Below are 21037 nucleotides of genomic sequence, written 5' to 3' on the forward strand. Positions count from 1 at the left end.
ATGGATGGAAAAATGAATAGGGCTAAAGAATTGTTATCACTTTGAGCCTCTGAAGAAGTAGGAGAATCTGTAAGAAACTGAGAGAGATTGAGATCTTAAGTCCTGCACTGAAAGGTGCACTAAGCACTGGGAGATATCTCCAAGACATTGGAAACCTATGACTAGCAGCTGAACGTAAATCAGCAGTAGATATTTTTGTCTAAAGAATAAAAGGAAAATCATTGGGAACTGTAGAGGTTAAAATTGATGGAGGGTCACTAGAGTTTATGGGAAAACCATAGAGATCCAGAGTTCCTCCCTGCCTTGGTGGATCACTCAGGTCCATTTGTTGAGATTTGGTTCCTCATAAGTTGCAGGAGATCAACACCTCATTCTTTACCATGTAATATCTCCTTAACATCCTCTTAAAAAGTTACAGAAACCCACTAGTGACACAGCCATCCGAACCTGTCATCCGAAATGACCTAATATACCGCCATCAGTGTGTTATCAAGCAGCTGAACACCTTCCAGATCATGTTTCTTTCGTGACCCAGTGCGGTGGCATCATCCAGAAATTCAACTTTGAAATCAAGGAGGTGGAGATTTTAACACTGAAGTCAACCACTCTCTCTTCCTCAGAAAGCCCCCTTTACTGTAATTGATGGTCCTGCATCTACTAACCAGATCCCCTAAAGTCTGATACATGCAGGGTCGGACTGGCCCACCGGAGGGCCGGTGAATCCTCCGGTGGGCCCTCGTTACTTCCACTATGGTAGGGCCCTCCATACCCATCTGAGGCATCTGCCTACAGGGTCTTATTGGCCCACAGTGGGCCCCCGGTGGGTCCACGGCGCTACGGCAGGGGCCTCCATCCCCATCTGAGGCCCCTGCCAGTGCGTGACAGCACCGGTACTCGATGCGGCCGTTAGCGGCCACTCGAGTACCGGCTTTAATGCGCTGCCATTGTGCGTGCGACGCGGTCGCGGCCGGTCGCACTGTGACCCCTGATGCGCGACAGCGTGATGATGCACTCACGCTGCCGCGCATCTTGTTCCTGTCGGTCGCGCTGCAGCTGTGAGAAGAGAAGCGGAGGACGCGGGAGCGCTACTAAAGGTGAGTGAGTTTTATTACTTTAGACTACAAGACTAAATATATTATAAGGGGGCCCCATGCCAGCTCTATAAAGAGTAAAAAATGACCACATATAATAAGGGACCCCTTATGCAGGATAATATACATAATTTAGAGGGGGCACTATAAGATTATATAGAATAATGGGAGTGGTTGAAGAAAGCACTAGAGGACTAAATGTAATAAGGGAGGGGGATACATTGCACATATATACAGGATAGGAGTAGTAGGACTGTGCTGTGCCCATATATACAGGATAAGAGTAGTAGTACTGTGCTGTGCCCATATATACAGGATAGGTGTATTAGTACTGTGCTGTGCCCATATATACAGGATAGGAGTAGTAGTACTGTGCTGTGCCCATATATACAGGATAGGTGTATTAGTACTGTGCTGTGCCCATATATACAGGATAGGTGTAGTAGTACTGTGCTGTGCCCATATATACAGGATAGGAGTAGTAGTACTGTGCTGTGCCCATATATACAGGACAGGAGTAGTAGTACTGTGCTGTGCCCATATATACAGGATAGGTGTAGTAGTATTGTGCTGTGCCCATATATACAGGATAGGTGTAGTAGTATTGTGCTGTGCCCATATATACAGGACAGGAGTAGTAGTACTGTGCTGTGCCCATATATACAGGATAGGAGTAGTAGTACTGTGCTGTGCCCATATATACAGGATAGGAGTAGTAGTACTGTGCTGTGCCCATATATATACAGGATAGGAGGAGTAGCACTGTGTCCATATATACAGGATAGGATTAGTAGTACTGTGCTGTGCCCATATATACAGGATAGGTGTATTAGTACTGTGCTGTGCCCATATATAGAGGATAGAAGTAGTAGTACTGTGCTGTGTCCATATATACAGGATAGGTGTAGTAGTACTGTGCTGTGCCCATATATACAGGATAGGAGGAGTAGCACTGTGTCCATATATACAGGATAGGAGGAGTAGTATTGTGCTGTGCCCATATATAGAGGATAGAAGTAGTAGTACTGTACTGTGTCCATATATACAGGATAGGTGTAGTAGTACTGTGCTGTGTCCATATATACAGGATAGGAGTAGTAGTACAGTGCTGTGTCCATATATACAGGATAGGAGTAGTAGTACTGTGCTGTGCCCATATATATACAGGATAGGAGTAGTAGTACTGTGCTGTGTCAATATATATACAGAAAAGGAGTAGTAGTACTCTGCCCATATATACAGGATAGGAGTAGTAGTACTTTGCCCATATATACAGGATAGGAGTAGTAGTACTTTGCCCATATATACAGACTAGGAGTAGTAGTACTGTGCTGTGCCCGTATATACAGGATAGGAGTAGTAGTACTGTGCTGTGCCCATATATACAGGATAGGAGTAGTAGTACTGTGCTGTGCCCATATATACAGGATAGGAGTAGTAGTACTGTGCTGTGCTCATATATACAGGATAGGAGTAGTAGTACTGTGCTGTGTCCATATATACAGAATATGAGTAGTAGTACTGTGGTTGCCTATTTATACAGGATAGGAGTAGTAGTACTGTGCTGTGCCCATATATAAAGGATAGGAGTAGTAGTACAGTGCTATGTCCATATATACATGATAGGAGTAGTAGTACTCTGCCCATATATACAGGAAAGGAGTAGTAGTACTGTGCTCATATATACAGGAAAGGAGTAGTAGTACTGTGCTCATATATACAGGATAGGAGTAGTAGTACTGTTCTGTGCCCATATATATACAGGATAGGAGTAGTAGTACTGTGCTGTGCTCATATATATACAGAATAGGAGTAGTAGTACTGTGCTCATATATACAGGATAGGAGTAGTAGTACTGTTCTGTGCCCATATATATACAGGATAGGTGTATTAGTACTGTGCTGTACCCATATATACAGGATAGGAGTAGTAGTACTGTGCAGTGCCTATATATACAGGATAGGAGTAGTAGTACTGTGCTGTGCCCATATATACAGGATAGGAGTAGTAGTACTGTGCTGTGCCCATATATACAGGATAGGAGTAGTAGTACTGTGCTGTGCCCATATATACAGGATAGGAGTAATAGTACTGTGCTGTGCCCATATATATACAGGATAGGAGTAGTAGTACTGTGCTGTGCCCATATATACAGGATAGGAGTAGTAGTACTGTGCTGTGCCCATATATATACAGGATAGGAGTAGTAGTACTGTGCTGTGCCCATATATATACAGGATAGGAGTAGTAGTACTGTGCTGTGCCCATATATATACAGGATAGGAGTAGTAGTACTGTGCTGTGCCCATATATATACAGGATAGGAGTAGTAGTACTGTGCTGTGCCCATATATATACAGGATAGGAGTAGTAGTAGTAGTGTACTGTGCCCATTTATACTGAATAGTATTTATTAGGACTTTTATATATAATATTTGATAAGAGGAGCAGTAAATACAAGAGGAATATTTAAGTAGAGCATTATATAAAACATACCTAATAAGTAGGAGCACTGTAAGACTGTATATAGATGAAGTGATTAATTAGAAATTATATACAGTATTGTAATTATAAATGAAGTCCAATTTAATTCATTAGGTGTATCATATGATTTACTCAGGGGTGTGCATGAAATATACTGAGGAGCACAATGTAATATTTGATTTATGGAGAGGGCACAGTATGGTTTTTGTTATGGGGCTATATTTGATATTTGTGGTGGGCACAGTGTGGTCAGTTGCGAGGGGGGCATTGTTACCTAGGTGACATTATGCTGTAGTGACGGTGATATTTTTAGTTGCACGGTGTGGAGATGTGCCACGGAGAGATGAAGATATCTGGTGGAAAATTCTCCAGTGATAAGAAAAAAAAGGGAGAAGTTGTCCTGCAATTCAGTACCAATAGGAGAAGACGTGTGACATGTGAGGTACTGAATCCACTTCTGAGTCTGATAACTGTAATTACTGACTAACAATATAGACTATTCCTATAATGTCAGTGCCTAGTTCTTATGTGCTGCAGAGAACATTCGGAGAAGGTGAAGGGTTATAGTTAGTTATTCTTATTGCTAAGTTAGTGCTAAGCACAATGCAGCCGCTGTGAACTCTGGAATATTTCTAGGTAGCGGTATGGTGGGCCCCCAGAATCAATTTCTCTGGTGGGCCCCAGGCACCCCAGTCCGACCCTGGATACATGATGTCAATCACAGAGGAGGAGGCATTCAGAGGTCCCCACTTTGACTTCAATGTTAAACTCTCCTCCTCCTTGACTTTATACAACCAATTTACATCTCACTCCAAAGTTGATTTTCTGGATGATGTCACCACACTGGACCATGAAAGAAACAAAAACTAGAAGTTGTTACAATGGTTGACAATTTACTATTAGCAATTTATTAGGCCAATTGCTGATGACAGGTTCCCTTTAGGGCTTAGTGCTATTTTATGTAATATGACATGAGGGGGGCAGTGGCATAGCTAGGAGAGGCAAGGGCCCATAGCTGACTACTGCATGCCCAATCCACTTAAGAAATATACATATTTATATACTAACACATGCAAGTTTCAATCACACATTTATACACTCATGTGCAAACATATAGAGCATGTACACATCACAGATATAGCATATTTACATCACATATATGTTATACTGTATATATGTTATGCTGCTCCATATGAAGCATAATGGGGCACATTTACTTACCTGGTCCTGTCGAGATCCCTGATCCGGACTGTCCGACGAGGATGAAGTATGGCACAATTCTTGAAGATCGTGCGCCCGATATCCTGCATGTGTCGCTTCCGTGTTCAGGTCCGCCGGAGTTCATTTCCTTCTTCCCGGTGTATGTATGTGACTTGCAACACAATTGGAATTTAAAATACGTCTCTAAGTCCGAATCAGTCGGGTTGTCCGTCGGCCACGTCCGTGATTTGTGTCGCACCAAAATCCGATTGTGTGTGCCAAAAACCCCAATTAAATGCAGCGCAAAACTGAAAAAGTCGGGAAACCCGACGAAAATGCAGTGTGCAGACCCTTAGTAAATGTGCCCCAATATGTATATAATATTTCACATCCTCCTTTAGTGTGTCATGTCTGGTGATTGGGCCCCCTGACACTGCGGGCCCCATAGCAGCTGCTATGGCTGCTACCACTGTAGTTACACACCAGTATGTCAGTGTGCTGGATTTACAATCTTTCATCCTGGTTGTAGATGTCCTTTAAATACATAAAGGAACATGCAAAGTCAGACAGAAAACTGGCGTTGAGTTTAAATGTGAGTATTTAAAAGAACAAGACACTGTCATCGCTAACAGTTCTCCCTCCTCTCTCTTGAGAACCCATACACGTTCACGATGCCCAAAATTAATTTGTATAAAGTGCAGGAATGACAAGAAAGCCGTCTCCCTGAGGTGTATGGACACTTACTAGAGAAGCTTTCACATGTAAACATACCCCTGCGTCAGAGGATTCTTGAAAGTTTAGAACTCTTCTTCTCATCTTGACCGTCCAGGCCTGTTTAATGTTTAATTTCCTTTGAATCACATATGATCATCATCCTGGGAACCCTAAGTACCTAAATGACGTGCAATGCCATCACTCACTAAGGTCAACCATTCTCTGAGAAGACTGCTAACTCATTTCTGGAAATACCTTGACATGTAAAAAAAGCATCCCCACCATGTTCTCCTAAATACTCTTGGTCCACAGTGCCACGTCACTTCTGAGAAGCCGCCACTAGATTTATTTCGGGTTTGCAGAGTCCTACTTAAACCTTCACAGGCGATAAACAAGTTTGACGTCTTATTTAAACAAGAGCCAGAACTAATGGAAACATTTCATCACCTGGTGACGGCGCCTCGTCCCTGTCAGAGTTCATCCCATAAAGTAGTAAACCTTTTATCTGTTGACGCCTCCTAACCTTGCTGTTTGTGGGATTCTTAGATCTTATTCTCTGTAGACTACATCACTCTTCATGTGTTATATGACCGTATTACCACCACCACCTGTTCCAGGTTTTGCAGGTTGGGAGCTGGATACAGTGTTTTACGACTCTTTGCCGTTGAGAGATTCTTTCTACATCAGAGGCAGATGGTTATACGGACATCTGGAATATTTTTGATTGATTTCCCGTAATTTTTTTTGCCATTGTTCAAATTATGTTGAAAGGTGTCTTTAGTTTGGAAGATCCTTAGCCATTAGAAGGGTCATTGAGCTGATCATAAGATCCTGCTTGAACCCTCAGCATTAGGATTCATTCACAGGGCCGCATGTACGTCCCAATAGACGGAAATAGCGGCACGGTGGTGATACGGTTCCACGCAGCACACCGGAAAAACGGGCATACCGCGTGTGAATGCACCCTTAGTTGTTATTTGTGTGAATACCTGGATGTAAATGCCTGTAGCACCTTCAGTGGATAAATTAAGTATTACACTTTTATATTCTTTGTAACTATCCATGAGGATCCAGAGGACCTCCCATCTTAAAGGGGTTACACACCTTACCTCATGGTGTTTGTAATGTGGGGGGGGGGGGGGGACAGGATATGAGGTAATTTACCAATATACATCTATTACTAGTTCTGCTCTGTTTTCCTGATGTGTAAAGTGACAACTTTTACCTCATGATTTCTTGATATGTAAAGTGAGGCCTCCTGTATTTTACCTCATCAGCCGGACAGTCCTGTCCATAAAATGGCCGCAGATGGAGGGTCATGTGATCTCTATCTGTCCATGAACAATCACCATGCTAGGACCCTGATCTTATCCTAAGGACCTGGCCGAGTGATTGCTCATGGACAGATAGAGATCACATGACCCTCCATCTGCGGCCATTTTATGGACAGGAATGTCCGGCTGATGAGGTAAAACACAGGAGGCCTCACTTTACATATCAAGAAATCATGAGGTAAAAGTTGTCACTTTACACATCAGGAAAGCAGAGCAGAACTATTAATAGATGTATATTGGTAAATTACCTAATATCTTGCCCGCAAACATACACACACATTACAAAAACATGACGTAAAGTGGCCTACCCCTTTAAGTTTGAATTCATAACATTTCTAAAAATAAAAAGTACATTAACTCAGCTATTCTGCAGCCCAGGATCTAGAGGCAGGATCCTGTTGGGTCGTAGGTTTCTGTGACCTTTAGTGAACTTATGAGTGTTTGTAAGTGTTTGATCCAATCAATGTTTGAGCAGTAATTTTCAGGTTCAATCGTGTAACTGCTCAGCAATTGATTGGCTGTATTGCCAGTGAAAGGTTATGGAGAATCTGGGCCTAAATAGGGACCCATCCTGAGAAGGAAGTATATTTTAACAGCACTTCCGAAATTAAGACAACTGTTTCAAAGGGTTTTACGAGATCTATTAATAACTGATCCATAGGAGGCGTGCCCATGAGGTCGGTCTACCCCGTCTTGCCCAGTTCCACTGTTAAGCAAGCGCCACTTAACCGTGCTCTTTTTCCCGTGAAACTGGGCAAGACGGGCTATACCAGACATACCTCCCAACTTTTGCAGTGGTGAAAGATGGACAAAAGTGGTGCGATGCAGAAAAATCGACCCCCATAAGCCACACCTTTTGGCCCACCCATTTTTTCAGCATCACACTGTATATTTTCCCCATTAGTGCCCCCACCATCTCTCCCTCACATTGTGGCTCCCTCATTTTCAGGCCCCCTGATATTGTCTCCCCAGGACCTCCCACTCATATTATTCCTCAGCAGCCCCCCTCATATTATTTCCCCAGCACATCCCCACCTCATACTATCCGCCTAGCGACTCCCATCTCATATTATCCCAGCAGCACCCCCAACAGCATATTATCCCCCCAACACCTCCCATCTCATGTTATCCCCCCAGCACCTCCCCTGTCATATTATCCCCCCAGACCCCCACTTCATATTATCCCCCATATTATCATATTTTCATTTTGTGTGCCAGCATATGATATGTGCCCCTACATGTGTAATTTTGACGTGACGGGGAATGGAGTCCTTTCAATGCAGCTTACCTGCAATACCATGCTCGACCAGTGGGTTGGGGTGGTGCTGTTTTTAGAAAAAAGTAGTCATGTTTTTCTCATCCTATAACCTATACACTTTTGTTTACAAAGCATGCCCTGAGACAGAAAGGGTTAAACATTCCCAAGCTGTGAGTCGCAGACCTGAAGAAGGGTGGTCCGCTGGTCTCCTCTAAGCTCCCCCTATAAGCTCCACTATAAAATTTATCAGCTAATCCTCCCTCATAAATTATTGTTTATTGCAAATGCAAACATTGCTTTATTCTGTGACATAAACACAGATTCACCCTGACAATTTACAGAACTGAACGTTTCCTCTAAACGCCGCGCGTCTGGCTCCGGCCTCTTCCATATTTGGTAAGTTTTTTCCATTGTGTAAAAATATGATGCAAAGAAAGCCATGGTAAGAGTGTCCGACGTTCATGAGAGTGCTGAGAGAGATAATGGAGCACAGTATGGGGGTCTACACACAGCAGCGCCCGAGCCTCCAGGGTTGTCATATTAATGTCATAGCAGGATGTACACAACACACTCCAGACACTGATGGGGCAGAGCTGAACGTGTCACCTCGCTGTCTGGGCGAGATAACGCAGGCGGATCACACTCCCAAACTCTACTGTGTAAATCTGTGGACATTGAGGTTCTTAGAACTGGAACTACCATGGATCAGCTGATTTTGGCCGCCTTAAAGGGGCTTTTCAGCTAAATATATTGTTGATCCATAGAATTGGTCAACAATATCGTAAGTGTATCGTAAAGTCATAGGGATTCGACAGTAGCAACAACATTAAAGGGGTTGTCCGAGAGTTATGAAATAAACTAAAGGTGGCCAGAGGGGGCTGCTTAAAAAAATAAAGATCTACTTACCTTCCGGTGCCCTCTTGTGTCCCGCACTGCTGTCGCTCGGGGCGCCATGTAAACAAACATGGCCGTCGGAGCAACGCTGGACTCAGCTTCTGGCCGGCCGTAGCAGGACACGCCTATCCTTCCCTATTTACAGCATTGTGAATGCGGGCCGGAAGGTTGTCGGGTCCGGCTGGAAGCTGAGTCCAGCGCTGCTCCAGTGGCCATGTTTGTTTACATGGCGCCCGGACCGGAGCGACAGCAGTGCGGGACACCAGAGGGCACAAGGTAAGTAGATCTTTATTTTCTTAAGCAGCCCCCTCCGGCCAGTTTATTTTAATAGCTCTCGGACAATCCCTTTAATAAGGCCAGAAGAACAGCTCCATGCTCTATTTAGTGGTTGAACAGTGTTACTGAATGTCCACTATGGTACCAGATGATGGCCACTACACAGAGACGGAGCTGTACTACTGAATCCAATCTCTGTGTTGACAGCTAGAATGAGCTGATCTGTTAGAGGCAGACAGTAGGTATTCTACTAATGGAGAGATTGCCAATTAAGGCCACCTTAAAGGCATGTGGAGACTTAAAGCCATAGATGCTCCACTAAGGAATTCTGGGAATTATGCAAATACATTTTCCAAGGTGTTAAATGGAAAACAATGCCTCCTTTTGCTACCTTGAAAGGCAGCCCCCTTAACACCAAGCATGACCTACAAGAAGTCTATAAACATGATGAGGGATTAAGCCAAACCAGAAGGAACAAACTCCCAACTGTAGACAGCGCTGTTGGGTCTCCTCGGCACTGATCTGTTAGAGTTGGGAGTGTCAAAACCCAACCAACTTGTTACTGAAGACCTGGCTTTGCTGTGTAGACTGTAACAGAGTCTGTGCAGTAATCTCAGGGTAGGGGATTGAAATTACACCTATTCCTATTCTACTCAGTTAAGGATGTTTCCTGGGACTGGGGTCTTCAAATGCCTCTCCAAGTGAATGTTGGGGGGCAAGCATGGACATGTGCAATGTCCATAAAAGTGTAAGCAGCACCGATTTGACATACACATTGGCATTTGAAGGATGCCACTTTTGTGACAACTTGGGGTTCTAGCAGTCGGACCCCCACGGGATCAGGCATTTATTTATGGATTGGGAATATTAGTGTCAGAACCACATTTAATGTCAGCTCCATTGTATAAGTTAATCTTAAACACACATAAGTCCTCCTTGCTCCCCTCAGTCTCTTGGGGGAGGAGTTATACTATCGCTTCCTGGAGACAATATACTGTAAGTCTCTGGACTTTTTTATGACCATTGTCTACCGATATTGGAACCAAATGCCTTTCCCTAAAATGGAATTCTCAGAAATTTACTAATAAAAATGGAAGGAAATATAAAAAAAAAATTACTTAAAAAAATTCATATTAACTATGGAGGTTCTGTTGTATTTATGAACGGAGAAGTTGTGAATTCTCGATGTTTATGGCATCAGGGACAGAGCATATTTAGAGTATCACACATCCTCCCAAAATAATAAAAAAAATTAATAATAATTCCTTTATTTATATAGCGCACACAGATTACGCAGCGCTGCACAGAGCTTGTCATATCAGTCCCTGTCCCCAATGGGGCTCACAATCTAATCAACCTTGTTTTGGAGTGTGGGAGGAAACCGGAGGACCCGGAGGAAACCCACGCAAACACGGAGAGAACATATGAACTTTTTGCAGACGTTGACCTGGATGGGACTTGAACCCAGGTCCCCAGCGCTGCAAGGCTGTAATGCTATCCACTAAGCCAACAAAAGAAAAGATAAATGACGAAATTAGGAGTTAAATAATTCACACTTAGGCCTCTTGCACACTAGCGTTGCGTTTCACGTCAGGGTGCAATGCGTGAAAAACTGACGTTTTTGCTGCGTTTTTGTTTCATTTTTGTTCGCGTTTTTTTGCGTTTTCGGTGCGTTTTTCATGCACGTTTTTTTAAGTCAATGGGACTTTTTCAAAGGGACCAAGGTTCGGGAATAAAATGTTTTATTTAATTGAAAAATAATGTCTTCTGATAAGTTGCAAACATCTGCGATCTATTCTTCACTGTTCCGCGCGCGTATATTATCTCCCGACAAGTTAGCAGATGTGAAGAACAGTGAAGAATAGAATAAAAACAGTGAACACAGTGAACACAGGATCATTTAAGAGAAAAACACAGTGCAGAACACAGTGCAGAATAGATTACAGATGTTCTGCACATCTGCTTACTTGTCGGGAGATACGCGCGGAGCGGTGCGCACAAAATAGCATGTGAAGAACAATATATATGTGTGTAAAGAACACATTGCAGATGTTTCCATACATCTGCAATGTCTTCTTCACACATATATATTGTTCTTCACATGCTATTTTGTGCGCACCGCTCCGCGCGTATCTCCCGACAAGTAAGCAGATGTGCCGAACATCTGTAATCTATTCTGCACTGTGTTCTGCACTGTGTTTTTATCTTAAATGATCCTGTGTTCACTGTGTTCACTGTTTTTATTCTATTCTTCACTGTTCTTCATTGTGTTTTTTTAATTAAATGATCGTTCGCGAGCAGGGGAAATACTGTTATACTGGTCACCTAGCAACCCTTACGTTTAAAACGCATTGCACTCGCATTGCACTTGCAATGTTTGCGAGTGCAATGCGTTTTTGATACGTCCCCATAGACTTGAATGGTGCGTGAAAAATGCGCGTGAATCGCAAAAATAGAGCATGCTGCGATTTTGACGCGCGTGCAAACGAACGCAAGCACGCGCGTTGAAAACCACGCAAATGGAGAAAGACCCATTGAATACAATGGGACAGAGTGCAATGCGAGTTCTGAGCGTCAAATGCACGCGCAGAACTCGCGCGTGAAAAACGCCAGTGGAGAAGGGGCCTTAGTCCAGACCACCATCTGATCATACTGGACGCTATGCCAGGGACTGTTTGGCCGGTAAGGGTGGACATCCACGTTGACTAGGCTCAGTATCCACCTATAGTTTCACAACATATTGATTTACAGGGAGATGAAGTGTAAGTTACTTGGATACAGCTTGTCATTACCAAAACCAAACAAAACATCGAGGCCGAATGGAGGCCAACAAGAGCCGCGCGCTGATCCTGACCGGCTGAGACTCTATTGTTACTTTCTTTTGCTTGGTTTGGATAAGAGCCAGAGGTAATAAAAATAAAAATCTAGTCTTTCAGAATGACTGCTGAAAGAATTCTTTTACTGAAGTCTAAGAAATGTTATATTTTTCCTGAGCCCGGTGATAAGATGGCACCACCCATTGGGAAAAGAGCAAGTGGGCCAAGTCCACAGCACTCAGAGTCAGTTATGGAGTGTAAGACTTGTTTGACGTCATACAGCAAGGGGCAAGATGGAACCCCTTCTGGTTCTTGGTCATGCCACCAGCCACGTAATAAAATGGAACCACCCATTGGAAGAAGAGCAAGGCCAAGTCCACAAAACATAGTAACCGAGTATGAGACAAAATCAGAGGCAGACAGCAAGAATCCCCTCCTGGATTGGGTCATGCACCATGAGGTGGTACTATAGAGGTAGTCTACACGGCTGCTATGAGGACCTTTGACAGAAGGTTTCAGTCCTAGTTTTCTTTTTGGTGGCAGCAAAAACCTGTGAGTTGGCCCCATCTCCAGACGTCCTACATTGAAGAAGACAATGGAGTGGGAGATTGGACCAAAGGTCTTGGAAAGCATTTGTAGAGGTAATTAAATACAAGACTGTTGAGTGTTGAGATCATGGGGCTCATTTACTTAGGGTCCGTCGGATGCATTTTCGTCAGGTTTTCTGGCGATTTCCGTTTTGCGCCAATTGCCCCGGGATTTTGGCGCACGCGATTGGATTTTGGCGCATCGGCGTCGGCTTGCGCGCATCAGAAATCGGAGGGCGGGCCGTTGGACAACCCGACGGATTCGAACTACGTGCGGGATTTAAGTATTCGAATTGTTACGCAAAACACGCACTTACAAGCACCGGGAAGAAGCAGGTGAACTCCGGCCGACCTCGGCAAAGAAGTGACGGATGCAGGCACTCGGGTGCACGATCTTAGTTAATCGAGGCACACCCGAATCCTCATCGGACAATGCACTGTGGGATTGCGACAGGACCGGGTAAGTAAATCTGCCCCCCATGTTCTATAATGTAGAAGCTCATACTTTTAATGTGTGCTTCAACTAGCCCCATAAGAGCAGTGGTTTACAAGAATTGGTTGAGCATCCAAAATATTCTGTTGGCGACACATCATATACCTTGAATATTCTCTATACGGACCTCTAGAGCAAATATATGAAAGTGAGTGGATAGAAATGAATGTATCTTGTGTTATTCTTAATTTTTCCTATGGGGGCACTGTAATTACCATATATACTCGAGTATAAGCCTAGTTTTTCAGCACAAAAAAATGTGCTGAAAACCCAAACTTGGCGTATACTCGAGTAAAGAAAATATAGGTTTTACCAGGTTTTTGTGGTAAAATTAAGGGCCTCGGCTTATACTCGAGTATATACGGTACTTATTGCTGGGTGACTCAGAGATCACTGGTGATCATCTCATAGTCAATAGAGCCTTCAAGATCCCCTTATAGACCCACAGCCACTGGTGACACAGCTCCTTTACCTTTCTAAAACCAACAGTGATGTTTTTAAAAAAAAAATAAGGTCCATATAGGCCATAAATATTCAAGTCCTGTAAAACTCCTTAAAGGGGTATTCTCGTCTGGGCACTCACATTCAGTTTCACTAATCTTCCATATATAAACATTTCTTCAATTGGACCACGTCACACTCTGGCAGCTGTGGCCAGACATGCGCTATAGAGTCCTGCCGGACCACCAGGATTCAGCAATCATTACCACAGGACGTCTGTGGGACCTGCAGTAACTCCCGGACATTTCATATATAAACCTTTTTGTTTATTTGTGCAATCCATCCAGCAGAGGTGGTCGTATCCGAGGAAGCTATCTCGTTTCTAAGGGACCATATGATTACATTTATGGGAAATTATCTTCACACAGGTACATTTTTTTTAATAACATCTAATTGAAGAAATGTTTATATATGGCAGATTTATCAAACTGAATGTGAATGCCCAGACGAGAATACCCCTTTAAAGTTAAAGTGGACCCAGTCATGGTCTCTTTCTTCTAGAGAACTTGAAGGCCTCACCTCTAACTGGCCTCGGCTTGACATGGCAGAGCATAAACTGTTTCAATATTTTTACAGTTTTATGGACTTTTATGAGTTTGATCTATACCTCCGTGCGTCTAAAAAACTCTCTTGATTGATGAGCTTACATTTCCACCGCAAGACTTGGCTATTTTTGGTTAAATTGAGCCTAATAATTTCCTTTTGACTCTCACGGTAGAGAAACTTTATTTATTATCCCTGTGGTTACCCACAAAAAATATTAAAAGAAAATCTGTTCAAAGAAAAATATTGTTTGTACTGTGCATGGGTTGGCGCGAGGCCTTTTATAGAAAATGAAAGAATTGCTTTATTAACGTTCAATAGAATATTTTTTGTAATTGATCCTTGTGTCTGGTGTACAGATGGCTAGACTGCAGGCTTGGCTATCCGGTGGGTGGCCACGTTAATGCCTTGAATGCCCAGGGTTTGCCTTCCAGGGTTTCAAAAACATGACTCTTTTCTTTCAAAAACAGCACCACACCTGACAATGGGCAAAGCGTGGTATTGCAACTAAGCTCAATTCATTTCTGTACAGCTGAGCTTCAATACCAATTTCAGCCATGGCCAGCTGTGGCGCTGTTTTAGAAAGAGAATAGACATGCTTTTCGACCCCCAGGCAATCCCTTTAAGCCTACCAATTCCTAATGTATTGGAACTTATTCCATTGAATGAGATAGATAGTAGATTTTTGGCAACTTCATATGAACAAAACTGAAAATCAGTACCTGATTCATTCCAAGTCAGTCCAACTTTATCTCCTTAATGACTGCCATATACGTCTACGGCTATAATCCAAAATCCAAGACAAGGAAGCAGCACACCGTGGAAACTAGTGTTTTATTTCACCAGTGGAAAGGTACAACGTTTCGGCTATCTCAATGTAGCCATTTTCAAGCATATTGTGTGAACATACAAGGCGGGTTTATATCCCCCGCAAGATATGACATCATCAATACGGCTATATATATAAATATATATTTGTACTTATATAGATGTCATGGCATACTTTAAATGTCTATATCCCCTTCACTGTGGCATGAGGATTACGTTTCTAGTTGCCATAGGACCTGAGATGTCCAGTTACAGTTGAGGTCTAAAATGGGATTCTTATATACAGTTCCCACTCCAGGTTGTAACATTAGAAGTGTATTTCTCTCGTTCGGCGGCACCTTGAAACACAATGGGGGTCATTTACTAAGGGGCCGATTCGCGTTTTCCCGACGTGTTACCCGAATATTTCCGATTTGCGCTGATTTTCCCTGAATTGCCCCGGGATTTTGGCGCACACGATCGGATTGTGGCGCATCAGCACCGGCATGCACGCAACGGAAATAGGGGGGTGTGGCCGAACGAAAACCCGACGGATTCGGAAAAACTGCCACATTTAAAACAAAAAATCTGTCGCGGAGCTTGCACTTACCTTCACTCAGCCCGGCTCAGTGAACTCCAGCGCGTTCCGATGCTTTTCAGCGCAGCAGCGCCACCTGGTGGACGGCGGAGGAACTACCTTAATGAATCCCGGCCGGACCCGAATCCACCGCAGAGAACGCGCCGCTGGATCGCGAATGGACCGGGTAAGTAAATCTGCCCCAATGTATGATATTAGAAGAGAGATTCTCCTCTTTAAAATGGCACCAGAACTGTGTTCTGAACTCTTTGCAGTGTCCCCCCGACCCGTCCAGCATTTCAGCAGAAGGCATCATGTAGGAGGAACTGCAGGAAGACCGAGCTGACAGTATGTAGAAGTACATGCACACTCTGCATCTGTAGTTGAACCTGGGGAAGGGTGACAGATATTTTGGTAAAGGTTTATTTAATTTTACTGCTTTTGGTCAAATTCCAAAAAAAAGAGTTTTTTTTGGTTATTTGCTTATTCCATACACAAAAAAAATCGATGAAGCTATCCTGTCAATTTTATGTCTTACATGTCATGATCACATGACCTGCCCAGGCAGGTGCAGGACATGTGATGTGGACGTGTGACCAACGGCCATCTTGTCCTGTGTTTTCTCCGAGCAGAGGAAATCAATGGACTGTTTAGGGTTGCATTTTAATTCTGCATTATAGTGTATGTCAGCAGTATTTTTCTGCTAAGGGGAGCAGAACTTTAATTGCACATTAGCTTATATTTTAATGACCCATTTGTATATGAATTATGCTGATTCCTGGAATACCCCTTTAAGGAGGAAGCTAATTTGCCCCCAAAAACATTCGATTTTGTGTAAAGATTCCCCCAATGATAAGTTTATCAAGGGGTCTCCTGCTCCTAAGACCCCCAACAGATTACCTACTAGGCCTCTGAAGACAACTTTTAAGGACTTTTTTTTAGATGATTTTTGAATGGTGGTAAATATCCAGGATCAAGATCCAGTCAAGTGACGTGCTGGTGCCACCCCCTTGTTCTTATGATCGGCAGGTGTCATGGGGGGTGGACCCTTAAAGTTCAGACTTCAGGACATAAGAATCTGACATCAGACACCCCCCTGGAAATGTGTAGAGCTTACACTTTAATTATAGGTCTCATAATATGTGGTTATTGTGTCATTATCCATGACATTTTTACGAGTGTTTTGTTGTAATTCATTGTATTCAGATGATGATGACGCGCCCTCGGGACAACACAACCGAAAATGTTGAAAAAAAAAATAAGTAGCCCAAAAATGACTTCTAAACTTGTAAATCAATCACATATTTAAGGGGCTGATGGGTAAGGAGAAAGGTGTCTGGATCATGAAGGCAACAAGTTCTCTCTGAATTTTCTGTTTTTGGATTTTTCAGACTTCTGTGGAACTGTAGTTCTTAGAATATTGGTTCTCGTGACCTAGACCCTCATCAATAACGAAGACCCACTAAAGAAGCGTTACGTAAGGCACTTAAAGACCTCAAGTATTCTTAGAAGGGATTGTGTAAATGATAGGAGATATCAATTAAGAGGGGACTCTGTAACCCACAACAATCACGAGAATAGGGTCCTCTTCTCCTGAATTGAAGGGTCAGCCATCTTTAGTGGTGACATAAGGTATGAAATGAGTGGTAGAGTGCATGCTCGGGAACTAGAGTCTCTTGGAGGTCCTGTCCGTTAGACCTCCACTGATCAGAATGCTATCCAGATCCTATGGATAGGATATATAAATAAGATGGTGTCCTAAAACGACCACGTTAAAAAAAAGCAAACCTTGACACTCACCTCAGTCTGGAACTCTTAATGCCTGTCAAGTGAAGCCGATGTAGTATACCCTGGCTTCACTGCGCAAGCGCCGTAGGTACTGGGTAATCCGGCACCAACCTTGACAGTTGGTTAAAACATAGCTTGTAGCCTTCTTTTTTATTAATAAATAAATATTGAAAACTGAGTAGACATTGGTTCAGGAGTATACACCAGGGTGCACCAAACATTGTAATAAAGAGAAAACCGACGCATTTCAAGCGCTATCCTGCGCCCTTATGGTTAATTTGCAAGTGTGTTGTCTGGAGGGTTAAGTACATAAGTTCCCCTTTTCCATAATTGCACACCTGGACAAGTACTACTATTGCTCTAATACTTGTCCAGGGGTGCCATTAAGTAGCAATAGAAGTTACGGACTTAACCCCCCCCCCCCCAACTTGCACATTAGCCATGAGTAAGGGTGCAGGGTATCGCTTGAAACGCGTAGGTTTTCTCTATATTCCAATGTTTGGTGCACTCTGGCTGCAAGCCAGTTTTAACTAACTGTCCAGGCTGGTGCTGATTTTTTTTTTTCTGTATTAACAAGCTCCGAGATCCAGGAGAAATCCATGGCACATGCCGAAGACGCCAGAGGGTGAGCTGAGAAAAACTTCTTTTTGTACTGGGTGTTATGCTGATTTCATTGAAGCATCGCAAGAGAAGGTGCCGGTGCCGAGACCTTCAGATGTGATTCCGAGGTGCCTTAAGGGATTCACATCTGGGGAAGTATTAAAGGGGTATTCCGGGAATATGAACGTCTGACACAAAAATCCATGATGATATAACTAAATGAATATAACAATACTCAAAGTCAGTAGTCACAAAACGGAGCTTAAATAGTTTGATTTTATGATTTACAAAGTTTATGGCCTCTCTAAAGTAGGTGGAGTTATCACTAAGATGGCTGCCACTGGAAACTACAAGTCCCATGATCCTTTAGTTCTCAGTAACTCCTCCTCCCTCTTATGCTCTTCTCCCAGTGATGATATAACAGGTTTTCTTGCTCTTTTACCATAGTAATGATGTGTAACTGCCATCACCAAAACACCGGCCATACTGGATGCACTGCAACCAACCGACTACAGCCAAACATAGTGGTGATCACATGACCTGCCCAGGCAGCTACAGGACATGTGATGTGGACATGTGACCAGGAGCCATCTTCTGTCCTGCAACGGACCGCACGGAGAAAATTAACGGACTGATTAAAGGGCCGGTAGCATTTTAATTCTCCATCACAGTCTATGTCAGCAGCATTTTCTGCTAAGGCGAGCAAAATTTTAAATAACAACTAATTACACATTAGCTTATATTTTGAGTTCCCATTTGTATATGAATTATGCTGATTCCTGGAATACCCCTTTAACATTTGTTGCTTTTTATTGCGCCCATGGACTGGTGTTCATACAGGGAGATTTGAGACACAAAACCACAGGTTCACAAGGAACTGTAGATAGTTTAGTGTCCCAAATTCCTTTAAGGGTATTTTCACACTGTGGATTTTGCCACAAAATATAAAGTACTTTAGTCAAAATCTGTGTCATAAAGTGGGACGGACGATTTCGACCTTTCAAATCCATATCAAACCTGCTGCGTGATCTAGCCTTAGGATATAAGCACAAAAACGTATATATGGGGCCTTGAGTTAGCCGCACAAATTGCTTCCATAGAGGTTTATTGTTATGGTGCAGTGAACACTCCATGTCTAACCCAACTGTGACCGAGTGGGACAGCCATGCCATAAATGATAGAACAGGACCTATTCCTGCCCTTTTGGGGAGTGGCCACTCAATTCTTATCTCCTACTTGACAAAATAAGTAATAATAGTAGAATAAATGCTATAAATCAATTAAAAAAAAAGAAACAGGAAGAAATCATTGGGTTCTGAACCATAAGCAGATTTTATGAAAGCCACATATGGCACATTTTTATACACATCTTACTATACAAAAATGTATAATATACACTTTTACATGTCTAGATGCAATAAAATAAAATAACAATGCAACAAAACATAAAGGGAGGAGATATTACAGAGATTATTAGACAATGAGCATCATCACAAGTGGAACAGTCTAACATTTACAAAAAGAACAACAAAAAATTTTGCTGTTACCAAAAATAAATTCTTACAAAATGATAATCTGCCCAGAAGTTGGGTTATTATTTTTTTGTAACTGTACAAACGCCTAACAAAAATTAGATAAAGACTTTCATACTTTTCAGAATTGGCACATGTGGACTAATTGGGTCTAACTTGTGGATTCTGTGATAAGTTATCCGAGTCTCGTTATAAATAGCTAAAGATCTGCCATAAGAATTTGTTCAAAGTTTTGTAAATTTTTAAGGGATTGTTTGTTCATTTTTAATGAGTTGGATTTTGTTAGACGTTTTGGGTGTACTCATTCATATAGCAACCCACAGAACAATGAGTTAATGGGGAACATTTACTAAGGGTCCGAAACGCGTTTTTCCACCGGGTTTCCCGAATTTTTCCGATTTGCTCTGAATTCCCCCTGGGATTTTGGCGCACCCGATCGGATTGTGGCGCATCGGCGCCGGCTTTCATGTGACATAAATCGGGGGTGTGGCCGTCGGAAAACCAGCGGAATTTAAAAACCGAATTGTGTCGCAATATCAATCGCTCACATGCACCAGGAATAGGTTGGTGAACTCCGGCGGACCTCGGCGCAGCAGCGACACCTGGTGGACATCGGGCGCACAACCTTAGTGAATCGCCGGAATCCCCGAATCCGCGTCGGAGAACGCACCGCTGGATCGCGACAGGACCGGGTAAGTAAATTTTCCCAAAGAGCTAAAAACAAAAAATCTTGACAACATACTGAGACATTTTGAAGACAAATGACCCAAAAATGTGATAAAACAAATACAACTCTATGTTTTGATTTTTGTATATTTTTTGTATAATACTCATTAGCTTAACATACATTATTTTTCTCTTTTTTTTTATATTTGTTTTATATACACATTTGCTATTTCAACAATCTATAGGTGGGAACTCTCCAGGACTTATTCGTGGTGGGGTGCCTTTATCCTGTGGGTAGTCATGGCCTCATGCACACAACTGTTTTAGGGTCATGATATGGCTGTACGATCTGCGGCTCTATCACGACCCCCCCATAGAGGTGTATGGCACCCGGTCACAGAGTGGTGAGCACACAGGGACCTAGCTGGACTTTCTATGGAAAGGGGAGAGCTGAGGATCGGTCATTTCCTCCTCCCTCCGGCCATGTGCTTACCCGGGTTATGGCATGGGTGAGCACACGTTCTGGGTAAGGAGACAATCACTGCTTCTTCCTTGTACGTTTTTTTCCCCAGCATTGGGGTCTTGATATAAAAACTAGTAGTTACCCAACAATTTACCTTAATTTCACACATTCTTACAAAAAATTCTCTCCATTTCCATACTTGTGCTGCTCTTATAACACACGTAAAAGAGTTGTTTCTTTCTTTCAGACAGAACCATAAAAAAGCACGATGGAGATATAGAACATCCGGCTAGATAATGGTAGCGGCATTGGCATCATTTCTGAATCATATCCCGTTTTGAAATTTTTATCACATTTTTTTTACATTGTTTGTTGTTTCTTTCTGGGAAATGTTTTTTGTCAAATATCTTATT

Source organism: Engystomops pustulosus, chromosome 1 (genome assembly GCF_040894005.1).
Source record: "Engystomops pustulosus chromosome 1, aEngPut4.maternal, whole genome shotgun sequence".
NCBI classification, from domain to species: Eukaryota; Metazoa; Chordata; class Amphibia; order Anura; family Leptodactylidae; genus Engystomops; species Engystomops pustulosus.